This window comes from Hylobates moloch, unplaced genomic scaffold (assembly GCF_009828535.3).
Source record: "Hylobates moloch isolate HMO894 unplaced genomic scaffold, HMol_V3 SCAFFOLD_11, whole genome shotgun sequence".
NCBI lineage: Eukaryota > Metazoa > Chordata > Mammalia > Primates > Hylobatidae > Hylobates > Hylobates moloch.
The window spans coordinates 74,985,112-75,003,642 of NW_026652286.1; the positions used below are offsets into that span (position 1 = coordinate 74,985,112).

General features: G+C 40.6%; 1 non-coding gene and 1 pseudogene across 1 annotated transcript; both read left to right on the forward strand.

Moving 5' to 3' along the window:
* The window catches only part of LOC116477413 (small ribosomal subunit protein eS6-like), a 5,961-nt pseudogene extending 5,511 nt beyond the window's left edge, over positions 1-450 (forward strand).
* A 17,739-nt stretch (positions 451-18,189) lies between these two features.
* On the forward strand, positions 18,190-18,296 carry LOC116477513 (U6 spliceosomal RNA). The gene has a single exon (XR_004250485.1). It is a non-coding gene; the product is annotated as a U6 spliceosomal RNA (small nuclear RNA).
* The last annotated feature ends 235 nt before the right edge of the window (positions 18,297-18,531 follow it).

The window sequence follows — 18,531 nt, forward strand, 5'->3', positions numbered from 1 at the left end:
AGATAGAGGATTGAGTTATTATCACTGATCCATATAAAGTCCCTCTCTCATTTATTTTAACTCCCACCCCCCATTTCGATTCCCCGACTTCCCATGTGCAACCTTCCTAATATGTTTGATACGCATCTTTTTGTTTGTATGTATTATTAGAAAATGTTTATTGTTTTTGTGTGCAAAAAAAATTAATAAAAAAAAAAAAAGAAATATAGGACCAAAGCACCCAAGATTCAGTATCTTGTTACTCCATGTGTCCTGCGGCACGAACGGTGGCATATTGCTCTGAAGAAACAGAGAATTAAGGAAAATAAGGAAGTGGCTGCAGAATATGCTAAACTTTTGGCCAAGAGAATGAAGGAGGCTAAAGAGAAGTATCAAGAACAGATTGCCAAGAGACACAGACTGTCGTCTCTGCGAGCTTCTACTTCCAAGTCTGAATCTAGTCAAAAATAAGATTTTTTGCATAACAAATAAATAAGACAGACTAAAAAAATGCAGGTTACGAAATTGTCATTTAATATCTCATTTAAATAAAGATATGATAAAGAAAAGCATGGAACATATTCACTGAAGTGATGATTGTCTCTAGACAGTGTGATTATTTGTGATCTTTATTATCTGATTGTGTGACCTTGAGAAAAAAACTTAGCCCCTCTGTACCTCTCAGTTGCATCATCAGCAAAATGGTGGCAATAATATTTCCTACCTCATGGCTAATATGAGGAATTCAACATATTTACATATGTAAAGCATTTAGAAGAGCACTGAACACATCGTACATACTAAAAAACTATTAGCTATCATACTCATTATCCTAATTGCCCATATTTTCTAATTTTATGATTGTGTATGTGTTAATTTTATAACCAGTAAAGACAATAAACTACTTTTTTCAAAAAGATAGCTCTCACAGAGGAGGAGGGAATTAAATTCATTCCTATCTATAAGAATAGTGGCTGGGCACAGTGGCTCACACCTGTAACCCCAGCACTTTGGGAGGCCAAGGCGGATGGATCACCTGAGTTCAGGAGTTCAAGACCAGCCTGGCCAACATGGCGAAACCCCATCTCTACTAAAAATACAAAAAGTAGCCAGGCGTGGTGGCGTGCGAATGTAATTCCAGCTACTTGGGAAGCTGAGGCAGGAGAATTGCTTGAACCTGGGAGGCGGAGGTTGCAGTGAGTGAGATCACATCATTGCACTCCAGCCTGGCAATAGAGTGAGACTCTGCCAAAAAAAAAAAAAAAGAATAGCAAGTCAATTCCCATTTACCCCAAAAGTTAAAATAGTCAGATGCTTTTTAAAAAATTATTATTATACTTTTTATTATACTTTATTGTAGGTATATGTGTGCCAAGTTTGTTTGCTGCACCCATCAACTCGTCATTTACATTAGGTATTTCTCCTAATGCTATTCCTCCCCCAGCCCCCCGTTCCCCGACAGGCCCCAGTGTGTGATGTTCCCTGCCCTGTGTCCAAGTGTTCTCATTGTTCAGTTCCCATCTATGAGTGAGAACATGTGGTGTTTGGTTTTCTGTCTTTGTGATAGTTTGCTGAGAATGATGGTTTCCAGCTTCATCCATGTCCCTGCAAAGGACATAAACTCATCCTTTTTTATGGTTGCATAGTACTCCATGGTGTATATGTGCCACATTTCCTTAATCCAGTCTATCATTGATGGGCATTTAGGATGGTTCCAAGTCTTTGCTATTGTGAATAGTGCCGCAATTTAAACATACATGTACATGTGTCTTTATAGTAGCATGATTTGTAATCCTTTCAGTATATACCTAGGAATGGGATCACTAGGTCAAATGGTATTCTAGTTCTAGATCCTTGAGGAATCACCACACTGTCTTCCATAATGGTTGAACTAATTTACACTCCCACCAACAGTGTAAAAGCGTTCCTATTTCTCCACTCTCTCCAGCATCTGTTGTTTCCTGACTTTTTAATGATTGCCATTTTAATTGGCATGATATGGTATCTCATTGTGGTTTTGATTTGCATTTCTCTGATGACCAGTGATGGTGAGCATTTTTTCATGTGTCTGTTGGCTGCATAAATTTCTTCTTTTGAGAAGTGTCTGTTCATATCCTTTGCCCACTTTTTCATGGGGTTGTTTGTTTTTTTCTTGTAAATTTGTTTGAGTTCTTTGTAGATTCTGGATATTAGCCCTTTGTCAGTTGGGTAGATTGCAAAAATTTTCTCCCATTCTGCAGGTTGCCTGTTCACTCTGATGGTCTCTTTTGCTGTGCAGAAGCTCTTTAGTTTAGTTAGATCCCATTTGTCAATTTTGGCTTTTGTTGCCATTGCTTTTGGTGTTTTAGTCATGAAGTCCTTGCACATGCCTATGTCCTGAATGGTATTGCCTAGATTTTCTTCTACGGTTTTTTATGGTTTTAGGTCTAACATTTAAGTCTTTAATCCATCTTGAATTAATTTTTGTATAAGGTGTAAGGAAGGGATCCAGTTTCAGCTTTCTACATATGGCTAACCAGTTTTCCCAGCATCATTTATCAAATAGGGAATCCTTTCCCCATTTCTTGTTTTTGTCAGGTTTGTCAAAGATCAGATGGTTGCAGATGTGTAGTATTATTTCTGAGGGCTCTGTTCTGTTCCATTTGTCTATATATCTGTTTTGGTACCAGTATCATGCTGTTTTGGTTACTGTAGACTTATAGTATAGTTTGAAGTCAGGTAGCATGAGGCCTCCAGCTTTGTTCTTTTGGCTTAGGATTGTTTTGGCAATGCGGGCTTTTTTTTGGTTCCATATGAACGTTATAGTAGTTTTTTCCAATTCTGTGAAGAAAGTCATTGGTAGCTTGATGGGGATGGCATTGAATCTATAAATTACCTTGGGCAGTATGGCCATTTTCATGATATTGATTCTTCCTGTCCATGAGCATGGAATGTTCTTCCATTTGTTTGTGTCTTCTTTTATTTCATTGAGCAGTGGTTTGTAGTTCTCCTTGAAGAGGTCCTTCACATCCCTTGTAAGTTGGATTCCTAGGTATTTTATTCTCTTTGAAGCAATTGTGAATGGGAGTTCACTCATGATTTGGCTCTTTGTTTGTCTGTTATTGGTGTGTAGGAATGCTTGTGATTTTTGCACATTGATTTTGTATCCTGAGACTTTGCTGAAGTTGCTTATCAGCTTAAGGAGATTTTGGGCTGAGACGATGGGGTTTTCAAAATATACAGTCATGTTATCTGCAAACAGGGACAATTTGACTTCCTCTTTTCCTAATTGAATACTCTTTATTTCTGTCTCTTGCCTGATTGCCCTGGCCAGAACTTCCAACACTATGTTGAATAGGAGTGATGGGAGAGTACATCCCTGTCTTGTGCCAGTTTTCAAAGGGAATGCTTCCAGTTTTTGCCCATTCAGTATGATATTGGCTGTGGGTGTGTCATAAATAACTCTTACTATTTTGAGATACGTTCCATCAATACCTAGTTTATTGAGAGTGTTTAGCATGAAGGGCTGTTGAATTTTGTCAAAGGCCTTTTCTGCATCTATTCAGATAATCATGTGGTTTTTGTCATTGGTTCTGTTTATATGCTGGATTACGTTTATTGATTTGCGTATGTTGAACCAGCCTTGCATCCCAGGGATGAAGCCATCTTGATCGTGGTGGATAAGCTTTTTGATGTGCTGCTGGATTCAGTTTGCCAGTATTTTATTGAGGATTTTTGCATCGATCTTCATCAGGGATATTGGTCTAAAATTCTCTTTTTTTGTTGTGTCTCTGCCAGGCTTTGGTATCAGGATAATGCTGGCCTCATAAAATGAGTTAGGGAGGATTCCCTCTTTTTCTATTGATTGGAATAGTTTCAGAAGGAGTGCTACCAGCTCCTCTTTGTACCTCTGGTAGAATTCAGCTGTGAATCCATCTGGTCCTGGACTTTTTTTGGTTGGTAGGCTATTAATGATTACCTCAATTTCAGAGCTTCATATTGGTTTATTCAGGGATTCCAATTCTTCCTGGTTTAGTCTTGGAAGGATGTATTATCTACTTCTTCTAGATTTTCCAGTTTATTTGTGTAGAGGTGTTTATAGTATTCTCTGATTGTAGTTTGTATTTCTGTGGGATCAGTGGTGATATCCCCTTTATTATTTTTTGTTGCATCTATTTGATTCTTCTCTCTTTTCTTCTTTATTAGTCTTGCTAGTGGTCTATCAATTTTGCTGATCTTTACAAAAAACCAGCTCCTGGATTCACTGATTTTTTTGAAGGTTTTTTTAGTGTGTCTATCTCCTTCAGTTCTGCTCTGATCTTAGTTATTTCTTGCCTTCTGCTAGCTTTTGACTGTGTTTGCTCTTGCTTCTCTAGTTCTTTTAACTGTGATGTTAGGGTGTCAATTTTAGATCTTTCCTGCTTTCTCTTGTGGGCATTTAGTGCTATAAATTTCCCTCTACACACTGCTTTAAATGTGTCCCAGAGATTCTGGTATGTTGTGTCTTTGTTCTCATTGGTTTCAAAGAACATCTTTATTTCTGCCTTAATTTTGTTATGTACCCAGTAGTCATTCAGGAGCAGGTTGTTCAGTTTCCATGTAGATGAGCGGTTTTGAGTGAGTTTCTTAATCCTGAGTTCTAATTTGATTGCACTGTGGTCTGAGAGACAGTTTGTTATAATTTCTGTTCTTTTACATTTGCTGAGGAGTGCTTTACTTCCAACTAGGTGGTCAGTTTTCAATAAGTGTGATGTGGTGCTGAGAAGAATGTATATTCTGTTGATTTGGAGTGGAGAGTCCTGTAGATGTCTATTATGTCCGCTGGTGCAGAGCTGAGTTCAATTCCTGGATATCCTTGTTAACTTTCTGTCTCATGGAGCTTTCTAATGTTGACAGTGGTGTGTTAAAGTGTCCCATTATTATTGTGTGGGGAGTGTAAGTCTCTTTATAGGTCTCTAAGGACTTGCTTTATGCATCTGGGTGCTCCTGTATTGGGTGCATATATATTTAGGATAGTTAGCTCTTCTTGTTGAATTGATCCCTTTACCATTATGTAATGGCCTTCTTTGTCTCTTCTGATCTTTGTTGGTTTAAAGTCTGTTGTATCAGAGACTAGGATTGCAACCCCTGCTTTTTTTTGTTTTCCATTTGCATGGTGGATCTTCCTCCATCCCTTTACCTTTGGTCTTTGATGTTGGTGATCTACAATGGGATTTTTGTGTAGATGTCCTTTTTGTTGATGTTGGTGCTATTCCTTTCTGTTTGTTAGTTTTCCTTCTAATAGTCAGGTCCCTCAGCAGCAGGTCTGTTGGAGTTTGCTGGAGGTCCACTCCACACCCTGTTTGCCTGGGTATCACCAGCAGAGGCTGCAGAACAGCAAATATTGCAGAACAGCAAATGTTGCTGCCTGATCCTTCCTCTGGAAGCTTCGGCCCAGAGGGACACCCACCTATATGAGGTGTCTATCGGCCCCTACTGGGAGGTGTCTCCCAGTTAGGCTACACAGGGACCCACTTGAGGAGGTAGTCTGTGTGTTCTCAGAGCTCAAATGCTGTGTTGGGAGAATCACTGCTCTCTTCAGAACTGTCAGAGAGGGACGTTTAAGTCTGCAGAAGCTGTCTGCTGCCTTTTGTTCAGCTATGCCCTGCCCACAGATATGGAGTCTATAGAGGCAGTAGACCTTGCTGATCTGTGGTGGGCTGCACCCAGTTCGAGCTTCTCAGCCACTTTGTTTACCTACTCAAGCCTCAGCAATGGCAGATACCCCTCCCCCAGCCAGGTTGCCACCTTGCAGTTTGATCTCAGTCTGCTGTGCTAGCAGTGAGCAAGGCTCTGTGGGCGTGAGACCCACTGAGCCAAGCACAGGAGAGAATCTCCTTGTCTGCCAGTTGCTAAGACCTTGGGAAAAGTGCAGTATTTGGGTGGGAGTGTCCTGTTTTTCCAGGTACAGTCTGTCCGGGCTTCCCTTGGCTGGGAAAAGGAAATCCCCTGACCCCTTGCACTTCCCGGGTGAGGCGATGCCTCGCTCTGCTTTGGCTCGCCCTCTGTGGGCTGCACCCACTGTCCAACCAGTCCCAATTAGATGAACCAGGTACCTCAGTTGGAAATGCAGCAATCACCCATTTCTGCATCGATCATGCTGGGAGCTGCAGACCGGAGCCGTTCCTGTTCAGCCATCTTGGAAAACAAGTCTCAGTCAGATGGTTTTAATGTCTAATTTTTATAACTATTCTAAATAGAATTCACTTAACATATGCATTAGTCTATTCTTGCATTGCTGTAAAGAAATGCCTGAGGCTGGGTGATTTATAATGAAAAGAGATTTAATTGTCTCATGGTGTGGCAGGCTTTAAGGAAGCATAGTGCTGGCATCTGCTTCTGGTGAGGCCTCAGGAAGGTTACAATCGTGTTGGAAGGCAATTGGGATCCAGCATGTCACATGGAGAGAAGAGGAGCAAGAGAGAGAGGGAGGAAATGCCATGCGCTTTTTAAAATAACCAGATCTCAGGTGAACTAACAGAATAGAACCCACTCATCATGAAGGTGATGGTGCTGAGCCATTCATGAAAGATCTGCCCCCATGATCCAATATCTCCCACTTAGCCCCACCTCCAAGATTGAGGATTACATTTCAACATAAGATTAGGAGGAGTCAAACACCCAAACCATATCATTCCCCTGCTGGCCCCTCAAATCTCATGTCCTTCTCACATTATAAAATACAGTCCTCCCTTCCAACAGTCCCCCAAAGCCTTACCTCATTCCAGCATTAATTCAATCAAAAGTTCAAAGTCACATCTGAGTCTCAAGTTGAGTTCCTTTTACCTACAAGCCTGTGAAATCAAAACAAGTTATTTATACCCAAGATACAATGGTAGTACAAGCATTGGGTAGACATTCTATTCCAAAAGGGAGAAATCAGCCAAAAGAAAGAGGCAATTGGCCCCATGCAAGTCTGAAACCCAGCAGGGTAGGCATTAAACTTTAAATTCCAAAATAATTTCCCTTGCCTCCACGTCCTGTATCCTGGGCATGCTGGTGCAAGATGTGGGTTCCCAAAGCCTTGGGCAGCTTTGACCTTATGGCTTTACAGAATGCAATTTGTGGCTGCTCTAATGGGCTGGAGTTAAGTTCCTGTGGCTTTTTCATGCTGAGCTTGCAAGCTGCTGGTGGCTTTACCATTCTCAGGTCTGGAGGGTAGTGGTCGTCTTCCTACGGCTCCACTAGGCAGTGTCCTGCTGGGGACTCTATAGGGTCTCAAACCTCACATTTCCTCTCAGTACTGCCCTAGTAGAGTTTCTCTGTAGGGACTCTGTCCCTGCTGCACGCTTCTGCCTGGGCACCTAGGCTTTCCCATATATCCTCTGGAATCTAGGTGGGAGTTGCCAAGCCTCCTTTACTCTTGCATTTTGTACACCTGCAGCCTTAACACCATGTGGAAGCTGCCAAGGCTTACAGTGGTTTGCACTTTCCGAAGTGGCAGCTTGAGTTGTACCTATGGCCCTGTGAGCCATGGGTGGAGCTGGAGTGGCCAGGATGCAGAGAGTAGTGTCCTAAGGCTCAGCAGGGCAGCAATGCCCTGTGCCTGGTCCCTGAAATAATTCTTGCCTCCTAGGCCTCTGATCTATAATGAGAGGGGCTGCCTCAAAGATTTCTGAAATGTCTTTAAGGCCTTCTTCCCATTGTCATGGATATTAGTACCTGGCTCCCTTTTAGTTATGCCAGTCTCTTTAGCAAGTGGTTGGTCCACAGCCTGCTTGGATTCTTTCTCTACCACAGAGCCAGACTGAAAATTTTCCAAACTTTTATGCTCTGCTTCCCTTTTAAATATGTTTCAACTTATATTTAAGTCGTTTCTTTGCTCCCACATCTGATATAGGCTGTTAGAAGCAGCCACGCTACATCTTGAATAATTTGCTGCTTAGAAATTTCTTCTGTCAGATACCTTAAGTCGTCATTCTTAAGTTCAAACATCCGCAATTTCCTCGAGCATGGACACAATACAGCCAAGTTTTTTTTTGCTAGGGTGTAACAAGGGTGGCCTTTGCTCCATTTCCCAATAACTTCCTCATTTCCATCTGAGACCTTGTCAGCCTTGCTCTCACTTTCCATATTTCTATCAGCATTTTGGTCACAACCATTCAAACTTTCCCTCATCTTCCTGTCTTCTTCTGACTCCTCCAAACTCTTTCAGCCTCTGTTTGTTACTCAGTTGCAAAGCCAATTTCAATTTCACATTTTCAGGTATCTTTATAGCAATGCCTTCCTCCTCAGTACCAATTTTCTGTGTTAGTCCATTCTTGCATTGCTATATAGAAATACCCAAGGCTGGGTAATTTATAAAGAAAAAAAGGTTTAATTGGCTTACAGTCCTGCAGGCTTTACCAGAAGCATGGCACTGGCATCTGCTTCTGATGAGGCCTCAAGAAGCTTACAATCATGGCAGAAGGTGATGGGAGCCAGCATGTCACATGGAGAGAAGAGGAGCAAGAGAGACCAGGAGGAAGTTCCATGCTCTTTTAAACAACCAGATCTCAGATGGTTGTTTAAACAGTCATAGATCTCAGGTGACTGACAGAGTGAGAACCTATTCATTATGAAGTAGATGGTGCCAAGCCATTCATGAAGGATCTGTCCCATGATCCAATACCTCCCATTAGGTTCCACCTCCAACATTGGGGATTACAATTCAACACGAGATTGGAGGCAACAAACATCTAAACCACATCGCCATATATGGATTAATTCCAGTATTAGGTTTCTTAGTGTTAATTCAGGCTAAATAGTAACAATTAAATAGGAGTAAAGACTGACATATATGTACTGAGGTCAAAATGTGTTATTGATGTAACAAATGGCAATTAAAAAATCCTACTGATACTTTGCACCACAGTTGTTTGTGGGTAAAGAATAATCTTTGTTTGGAACAGAGGCATTTGATAGGTAAGTGTCAGATAAATGGTGGATACAAAAGCCTAGGTGTAGATTGGGACAGTGCTTTACAGCGGAAAAAAAAATTAGTGTTCGTCAATGTGATTTAAAGATGAGAAAAGGAGAGAGTTGAGGTAAGGGAAGGGGAGGAAAAGATAAGAGGATAAAAGAGGAGGAGGGGGGACAAAAGGGGACAGTAGAGGAGGTGAGAAGGGAGAGGGGGAAGAGGGAGAAGAAAGAAGTTGGATGGAGCACTGGAGGAAGAGAGTCTACAAAGGACTTCCTAGAAATGTGCAAGTTATTGTGAGCAGTAAGCGATATGATTGACCCCAAGATTCTGTAGAGTCTACATACTTTGGCTGGTGGAAAATTATGCAAAGGCTGAATTTCACATCTATGTTGGTGCTGGTTGGTCAGCAATGGCATAGATGAAGATTCTTGAGGCGCAGGGGATTATGGACCACATAAATTTTCAGTAATTCATAGAAATCTTGGGCATTCCAGGTCATGCAACTTGACCCCAAGGCAACCAAGATCTCAAGGGGCAGGATGGTCTCCAAGTAGCAGCATCCAAGTTATATAAAAATGTGTGTGTGTGTGTGTGTGTGTGTGTGTGTGTGTGTGTGTGTGTTGGGGAGAAAGAGCACATATGGGGAAGAAAAAGAATTGGAGGATGGAGAGAGAAATCAGTTATGCTTATGAAAAATTCAACTACATTTTTACCTTTAATCCTATAATAGTCACATTTCATGAAAATAAAATATAGAATCTCTTTTAATTCCCTCCCTGCTTCTGGTTAGTAGTTGCATGTACTGCTCAATATCCCTGGCAAGTAACATTCAGTTATAGGAAACTCAATGCCATTGGGGGAAAGTCCTTTCCATTTGTGAATACTTCTGTGGTTAGGAAGTTCTTCACATTGAACTAAACTTTTCATTAAATATGTATTAAGTGTCTACTAGGTGGCAGGCACTATTTTATGTTCTGAGGATACAAAGTCCTTGCTCTTATCAGACGTATCTTCTAGTGGGTACAAATTCTAGATGAATAAAAGATAACTATGATGCCAGATGGTTACACTGAAATACACCTAGATATACTGTACCAGCAAATACTAAGAAGGAAAATAAATAAATCTCAGTGTAGAAATATGGACTACAGATATAAATTTATAAGCATCCAGCTTATAATTTTCTTCAGATGATGAGTATAAATGGCAATGAGAAAAGCCCCAGGGCACTCCACTATCAATATTCAGGGCAATGTAGGGGGACTAGAAAAGCAGCCAGACAGCTGCAAATTCCAACTTCCATTTCTGTCCTCTAGAGTAGAAATGCTTCTTCAGCGAAAAATCAGTTTTTACCTTTGAAGATCACCATTCTGCATTGCATAGTGGAAACTGAGCACTTCTTAACTGTGGTGGGATCAGTTAAGCACTTCCTTCTTACAACTTAAGTGTGATAAAGTGGCAGTGGGACTGAGGATCTGCTGGAGCTTGCCCAGGTAGAAGTGGCAGCAACAGCAACAACCTGCACGCACTGGCAGGCCAGAGGCTACAAGGCAGCAATGCCAGATCAGTGCTAGCAGCAGATGAGACCACAAACATACACCCGATTGCCATGACAAACATTGTAATGCTGTATTAGCTACTGGAGCTAATTTCTGTATCACTGTGTGGACATAAACAGCAACAGAAGTTGGAAGAGAATGGAACCTGCCCCCTGTTGGCTGAGTCCCACCCCAAATGAATGGTGAAATTAGTAATCATCCTAGCTGGTATAACACTGAATTGTTTGAATGCTGAAACAATTGTTTCAAATCCAACTCAAACTGTTCACTGAGAGCCACTCAGTGTGCCCTGGGGAAAGCAGGGAGGAGGAGTGAAGGGAGGGAGTGGGAAGAGGTAGATGGCCAGTAATGGAACTGTATGTACTCTGTACTCCGCGTACCCTGCCCCAACCCAAGCTGGTATGACTTCAGGTAAACACAAATTATACTATGAATCACATCTCTGCAGTTCTGTTCTTGAGCTATTTGATGTCCTGATGAGATGCATTTAAACCACAAATCTCAACTGTTGGGATCTGCTTGAATTCTGAGACTATTATCCAATTTACTGGCTATTAAGCCCAGATCTCTGCTACCTATAAAAATGATGCCCAGTGTCCTCAGCCAATCTACTCTTAATCATATGCACTAAATATTAAGGAGAGATTTGATATCAGGCCCTGAGGCATCATCTCTCCAGAGACATTGTCCAAATCGTCTGCAGGGAGAAAAGAATCTGTTTAACAAATATCAAGTTGAACATCAGATGCAATGTGATAGTATCATTCAACCTGTTTGTGTCTATTTTACCACAAAAATATTGTGAGAGACTTGCCAAGTGTTTTAATGAAATTCAAACATCTGCAGCCTTACCACCAGTCTCATCGGCTTATCAAAACAGGAAGTGGGTGTGTCGGGCCCAAATTGTTTCATATGAATGCAAGTTATCACCTGGCAATCACTACTTCGTTATCTAAAAGTTCACGTGGCACTCTGACAAATTCATACTAGGATCTTGCTTAAGATAGTTATTAAATGCATTCAGTCTAAATTGTCTGCAGAATCTTCTTTCTTCTCCTTTTTAAAAATTAGAATATTGGCTCATTTTCAGTTCTTCCACTATTTTCATTAAATATGTATTAAGCGTCTACTAAGTGGCAGGCACTATTTTATGTTCTGAGGATACAAAGTCCTCAGATTTCAAAAATATTTGAAATCTGATTTTCAAAATCAGATTTTCAAAAATAATTACGTCTGTGCTTAAGTAATATCTTCTGCAATGTTTTCGAAAGTCTTTGTCCAAGACAAGAAAGAATTATTCAGAACTGCCATTTGCTTTGTAATAGCCTCCTCCTTAATCTTGACCTCTGTTTCCTTCTTACTAATGTTTGCCCCATCCTACTCCCCCAACCTTGCAGAGGAGTCATGCTGTTCTAGGACAAGCACTAACCAAGTAGCTGCTGCTAGAGGAAGGAACCAAAAAAGCTGAAACCAAACACGATTAGTCTGATTTAACTGAGAACAGTGAGGGTCAACGAGTCTGAGCTAACGTCCACCAGAAGGGTCAAGAGTCAATGCACAGCAAACAGTGAGAAGATAAAAGTCAGGATTCAAAAGCAAGCCAGGACCAGTCATGTATGGTACAAAGCTGTTGTATTAAATATGATAGCTACTAGCCACATGGGTGTTTGAGCACTTGAAATGTGGCTAGCACCAGTGAGAAAATAAATTTTTAATTTCAGTTTAATCTTTATTTATATTTAAATTAAAATTGAACCAATGGAAGATATTTTTGCATTAATACAACTCCATTGGTTTGATAGGGCTACATTTCACTTTTACTGTTGCATCATGTAAAATGTCATTGTGACATCGTTCTGTGCATTGTGCACACGTGTGTCGTGTCATGTAAACACTTACCAGTCTAGTTGGTGTCCACAAAATTATTTAAGCGATTTTTCCTATGCACCCATGTAACACTGTAACATGATTATTTGAATGTTTTATGCAGGTTGCACAAGTTAAATTGATACCTATATACCTTGTAATTGGTAATTAAATAAAAATGCTTATTATTATAACAGAATTATATTTTGTTCTAATTTTAAAAGCAAGTATGGGAAAAAATTTAAGTTTAAAGCTAAGACATAATAGTGATGTAGAATCAAATAGTGATGCAGAGCCTACCAGTACTACAACCAGAACAGTAAAGAAAAAAAAAGACTGGAAGAAGATATGTCTTGAATTTTGCAATGAATGGGAATTGCACTTTGTTGTGGCAGAGCGAAAGAAAAAAGCTGTTTGCTTGTTGTATACAAACTTTTAAAAGATATTAAAGTAGACAATATTAGAGATATTTTCAGACACTACATAGCAAATTTGATGTTTCCTCTCAACAGTCAAAAAATAATTGAAAAGAATAGATTTAGCCACCTGAAATCTGAAATAAATCTCTAACAAAAAATATTTTTGAAGGTTTCAAATGTACTTTATTTTTTCAATACTGCCATATTTTAATGGGTTCACAGTGCTTTTACTTGGCATAAATTGAGTTGGTTTTGAAACAATTCAGTATTACCAGCTGGGATGATTATTTATCTCTCCATTCATTTGGAGTGAGATTCTACCAACGGGGGGCAGGTTCCACTATCTTCTAATTTATGTTGCTGTTATGTCCACACAGTGATACAGAAATTAGCTCCACTAGCTAACACAGCATTACTGTATTTGTCATAGCAATCAGGTGTATGTTTCTGGTGGCTATGCTTTGTTGTTATTTGCTAAATGCCTCAAACTTGAAAATTACTTAGTGTGTTTTTGGCCAAGGGAAACATCGCAAAACTGAAGCTAGAACAGTGGCAACTGCAGTTGCTGGTTTGGTGCAACTTCGCTTCACATACCCTTGTTTCAATTTTTTTTTTTTTTCTCCTGAGACAGAGTCTCACTCTGTTGCCCAGGCTTGAGTGCAGTGGGGCTATCTCGGCTCACTGTAACCTCCACCTTCCGGGTTCAAGCAGTTCTCCTGCCTCAGCCTCCTGAGTAGCTGGGATTACAGGCGTACGCCAACATGCCCGGCTAATTTTTGTATTTCTAGTAGAGACGGGGTTTCCACCATGTTGGCCAGGATGGTCTCCATCTCCTGATCTCAGGTGATCCATCCGCCTTGGCCTCCCAAAGTGCTGGGATTACAGGCATGAGCCACCATGCCCAGCCCCCCCCAATTTTTTTTAAATTATGCTTAACAGGATCTGGGCTTGTAACTTTGGGCAGTGATTAAATGGCTTGGATTCTGGCATACAAAAGAAAACCATGGTGACATGGTAAAATACATTATTATTATAGTTATGGAAATTTCATTAGAAAATTATTAGGAAAACAGTAAAAATGATATTTACAAAAAGTAAAATATTTTAAATTATGCCACCAAACAATTGCCCATAGCCTACAAGCCCTTTTTAAGAATATCAAAGACAATTGATTAAAATTTTGAAAAATTGCAAGTGCCTTCCTTTACCTTTCGATAAGTCACGCCCAATTAATATTTTGGATATGTTTCATCTCCAAGAACTTCCAAATTTATGAAATGCTGCCAACTTGTAAACTAAAAGGTCAAACTCATGGTATAGAAATATTTGAACCTTTAATATTGTCAAAGAAGAGTTTCAGCTACATATGAATTTAGGAAATTTTAAAACAAGAGATTGATGTGTCTCTTTCTTTCATCATACATACAGAAAACATTTGTGCTCCGTGTTCTGAATCAGGCTCATGGAAAGTATAGTGGATACAGTTATGAAAGTTGTGCGACATATACATGCAAATGCTATGGATCGGTGCCAGTTTACGGAATTGTGGAAAGAAGTAGAAGACATTGACTTGAATGATCTTGTGTTGTTTTCCAATGTTTGCCCAAGACCCTAGCAGGCAGACACACAGGCAGCTGGACGTCAAGAGGAACACACTGGCGTAGGAGCACACTAGCAGGCTGGCAGGCCATTGACCGCTGAACAACACAGTTTGTCTGGGACAGTCAGAGGAGAGCCCAAGTCCGCCGAGCGGGCCGACTCCACGGGAAAACCGTTTCTCTTCTGGCTCCCCCATCTGCTGAGAGCTACTTCCATTCAGTAAACCCTTGCACTCATTCTCCAAACCCACGTGTAATCCTGTTCTTCTGATACACCAAGGCAAGAACTCTGAGATACAGAAAGCCCTCTGTCTTTGCGATAAGGCAGGGGTCTAATTGAGCTAACGTAAACCACCTACGGATGGCTAAACTAAAAGAGCACCCTGTAACACACGCCCACTGGGCCTTCAGCTGTAAACATTCACCTTTAGACACCACCGTGGGGTCGAAGCCCCACAGCCTGCCCGTCTGCATGCTCCCCCTAGAGGTTTCAGCAGCGGGGCACTGAAGAAGTGAGCCATTCCCTCTGTCGCAAGCCCGGCGAGGGGGACAAGGGAACTTTTTCCGTTTTATTTATTTATTTATTTTTGAGACGGAATCTTGCTCTGTCACCCAGGCTGGAGTGCAGTGGGGTGATCTCAGCCCACTGCAACCTCCACCTCCCGGGTTCAAGCAATTCTGCCTCAGCCTCCCGAGCAGCTGGGACTACAGGCGCACGCAACCACGTCTGGCTAATTTTTGTATTTTTAGTAGAGACGGGGTTTCACCATATTGGCCAGGCTGGTCTCGAACTCCTGACCTCGAGATCCGCCTGCCTTGGCCTCCCAAAGTGCTGGGATTACAGGCATGAACCACCGCGCCCGGCCCTTTTTACATTTCAATAGTCCTAAATAGAAAAGTGAATATCACAAGGCTTCTAAAAGAAAATACAGAAGAAAATCTTCATAATCTTGGGATAGGCAAAGGTTTCTTAAACAGGATATAAAACATACTGAACATAAAAATATTACAACTTGGACTTCATAGAATTAAAATATTCTACTTATCAAAAGAAACTATTAATAAAGGGTAAAGACAAGCTACAAATGGGGAGAAACTGTTCACAGTGCACATGTCAATGACAGGACTCAACCCAGGGTATATAAGGAATTCTCTTAAGTCAATCAATTCAATTTAAAAATTGGAGGAAGATTTGAACAGGCATCACACAAAAGATGATATCTAAAGTGTCGAGAAGCATATGAAAATATAGTCAACATCATTAATCAACAGGGATAGAAAAATTAAAAGCATAATGGGATGCCACCACATACCCAAGAGAAGAGCTAAACTTAAAAAGGCTCACAATACTAAGCCTTGGGAAAGATGTGTAGCAACTAGAACTCTTATACACTGCTGGTGGGAGTGTAAAATCGTGCAAAGACTTTGTAAAACTTTTGGCAGTTTCTAATAAAAATAAAACATACACCTACCCAATGCAATTCCATATCCAGGTATTTAGCCAACAGGAAGAATTCATGGGTTCACCAAAAGAAAAACTAAAATGGGCTGGGCACAATGGCTCACACCTGTAATCCTAGTACTTTGGGAGGCTGAGGTGGGCGGATCACTTGAGCTTGACCTCCGAAGTTTGAGACCAGCCTGGACAACATAGTCAGACCTCATCTATATTATTAAAGAAAAAAAAATCTAAAATGTTTATAGGCTCTGGGCTGGGCATGGTGGCTCATGCCCGTAATCCTAGCACTTTGGGAGGCCAAGGCAGGAGGTCACCTGAGCTCAGGACTTTACGATCAGCCTGGGCAACATGGTGAAACCCCATCTCTACTAAAAGTACAAAAAATTAGCTGGGTGTGGTGGCAGGAGCCTGTAGTCCCAGCTACCCAGGAGGCTGAGGCACGAGAATCACTTGAACCTGGGAGGTGGAGGTTGCAGTGAGCTGAGATGGCACCACTGCACTCTACCTTGGGCAAAAAAGTGAGACTCTGTCTCAAAAAAAAAAAGTTTATAGGTTCTTTTCACAAGGGATTGAACGAGGTAACAAGACAAACGTACACTAGCAGGAAAATAGAAAAAGAAACTATAGTAGGCCAGGCGTGGTGGCTCATGCCTGTAATCCCTGCACTTTGGGAGGCCAAGGCGGGTGGATCACCTGGGGTCAGGAGTTCAAGACTAGCCTGGCCAACATGATGAAACCCTGTCTCTATTAAAAATACAAAAAATTAGCTGGGCGTGGTGGTGTGCACCTGTAATCCCAGCTACTCAAGAGGCTGAGGCAGGAGAATCTCTTGAACCCGGGAGGTGGAAGTTGCAGTGAGCCGAGATCTTGCCATTGCACTTCAGCCTGGGCAACAAGAGCAAAACTGCGTCTCAAAAAAAAAAAAAAGAAACTATGGTATATTTATACAGTGGAATACTACTATGCAATAAAAAGAACAAATTGCTGATACATATTACAATATTGATGAAACTAAGAAATATGTTGAGTGAAGGAAGCCAGTATGAGTACACATCATATGATTTCATTTGTATGAAGTTCAAGGACAAACAAATGAGATCTAGGGTGATAAATCATAATAGTGATTGTGGGGGGGAAGGGTGGTGAGGGCATTATAGCTTGGTACTGACTGGAAAAGGGCATGAAAGAATTTTCTGAGGTAATGGAAGGTGTTCTGGATCTTGATCTGGTTGATAGTGAACTGAGTACGTTCATTTGTCAAAATCATAAAGCTATACACTTTTAATATCTGTGTACTTTACATGATATCAATTATATTTTATTAGAATACTATCAGTATAAAATAAAGTAAGCCACGATTTATGAGGGGTAAACTTCATCATCTTGACTAAATCTTTACATTAGAGGAGGTTTCTTTGTAAATTTGATCTTCATTAGCACTTATTCAAGGCTGGTCTAATTGTATTTTATTTGCAAGATGTTATAAAGTTATCAACAGACCAGGAAATTGTCAACATTTACAAGGATTCTCAGATTTGCTTTGGAATTAGAACAGCATGTTCCCTGTAAGATTTCACTTTCACTTTCAGTTCTAGATTCCTGGGTTTCTTTATACATAAAAATCTAAAAACTTACAGTGAAAAAGCATTAGGCTACAACTAAAGTTGTTACAACATTATGTGAAATTCCCTCCAGAGAAAAAATATTTTTAATAATAATTCCCCCCAAGGGAAAAATACTTTTAAATTGATTATTTAATAATAGGATATTGAGAGCATACCACTCTCAGGAATTGCCAGAGTTCCAAGCCAGGAATGGGGTGAAAAACTCTGTCATTCATACCTTGCTCATACACTGACAGTAGAAAAAAACTGGAAAACCGAGAGGCCAAGTGTGGTGGCTCATGTCTGTAATCCCAGCACTTTGGGAGGTCAAGGCAGATAGATCACTTGAGCCCAAGAGTTTAAGACCAGCCGGGGCAACATTGCAAGGCTCTGTCTCTATAAAAAATACAAAAATTAGCCAAGCATGGTAGCCCATGACTGTAGTCACAGCTACTCAGGAGGCTGAGGTGGGAGGATCTATTGAGCACAGTAGGTTGAAGTTATAGTGAGCTGAGATTGTGCCGCTGCATTTCAGCCTGGGTGATAGAACAAGGCTGTGTCTCAAAAAAATAAAAATGAAAAAACAAAACATAAAAACAAAACCACAAACAAACAAACAAACCTAGAAAACTGAAAATAGTAATGGCTATACAGTATGTGTCTACCTTGTCACTTTCCTCAAAGGTTTCCTTATGTATTTCTGTCGTGAAAAGAGTATTTGGAGCTTGGAGTGCACTGGCTTGGAAGAAAATAAAAGAGTATTTGGAAGAAAATATATTTAGGCTGTGCTTGCTTTGGCAGCACATATACTAAAATTGGAACCATACCAAGAAGATTAGCATGGTCCCTGGCAAGGATAACAGCTGGACTCTGAAAGGAAAAGAGGAGTTTTTGTTACAAAGTATGTGAGATATACAAAGAGTTAGAAAGAAAATGCAAGGTACGTTACACTATTAAAGATGTGGATGCAGGTTTAGAATAGAGAAAGCCCAAGTGGATAGTTTGGATAGATTGGCTCCATTTTTGTTAGTCAGTAAACAAAGGTTTACTGAGCACCTTTGAGCAGACAATCTACTAGTACTAGAATAATGCAGTGAACAAATACATACAGTGCTTGCCCATACACA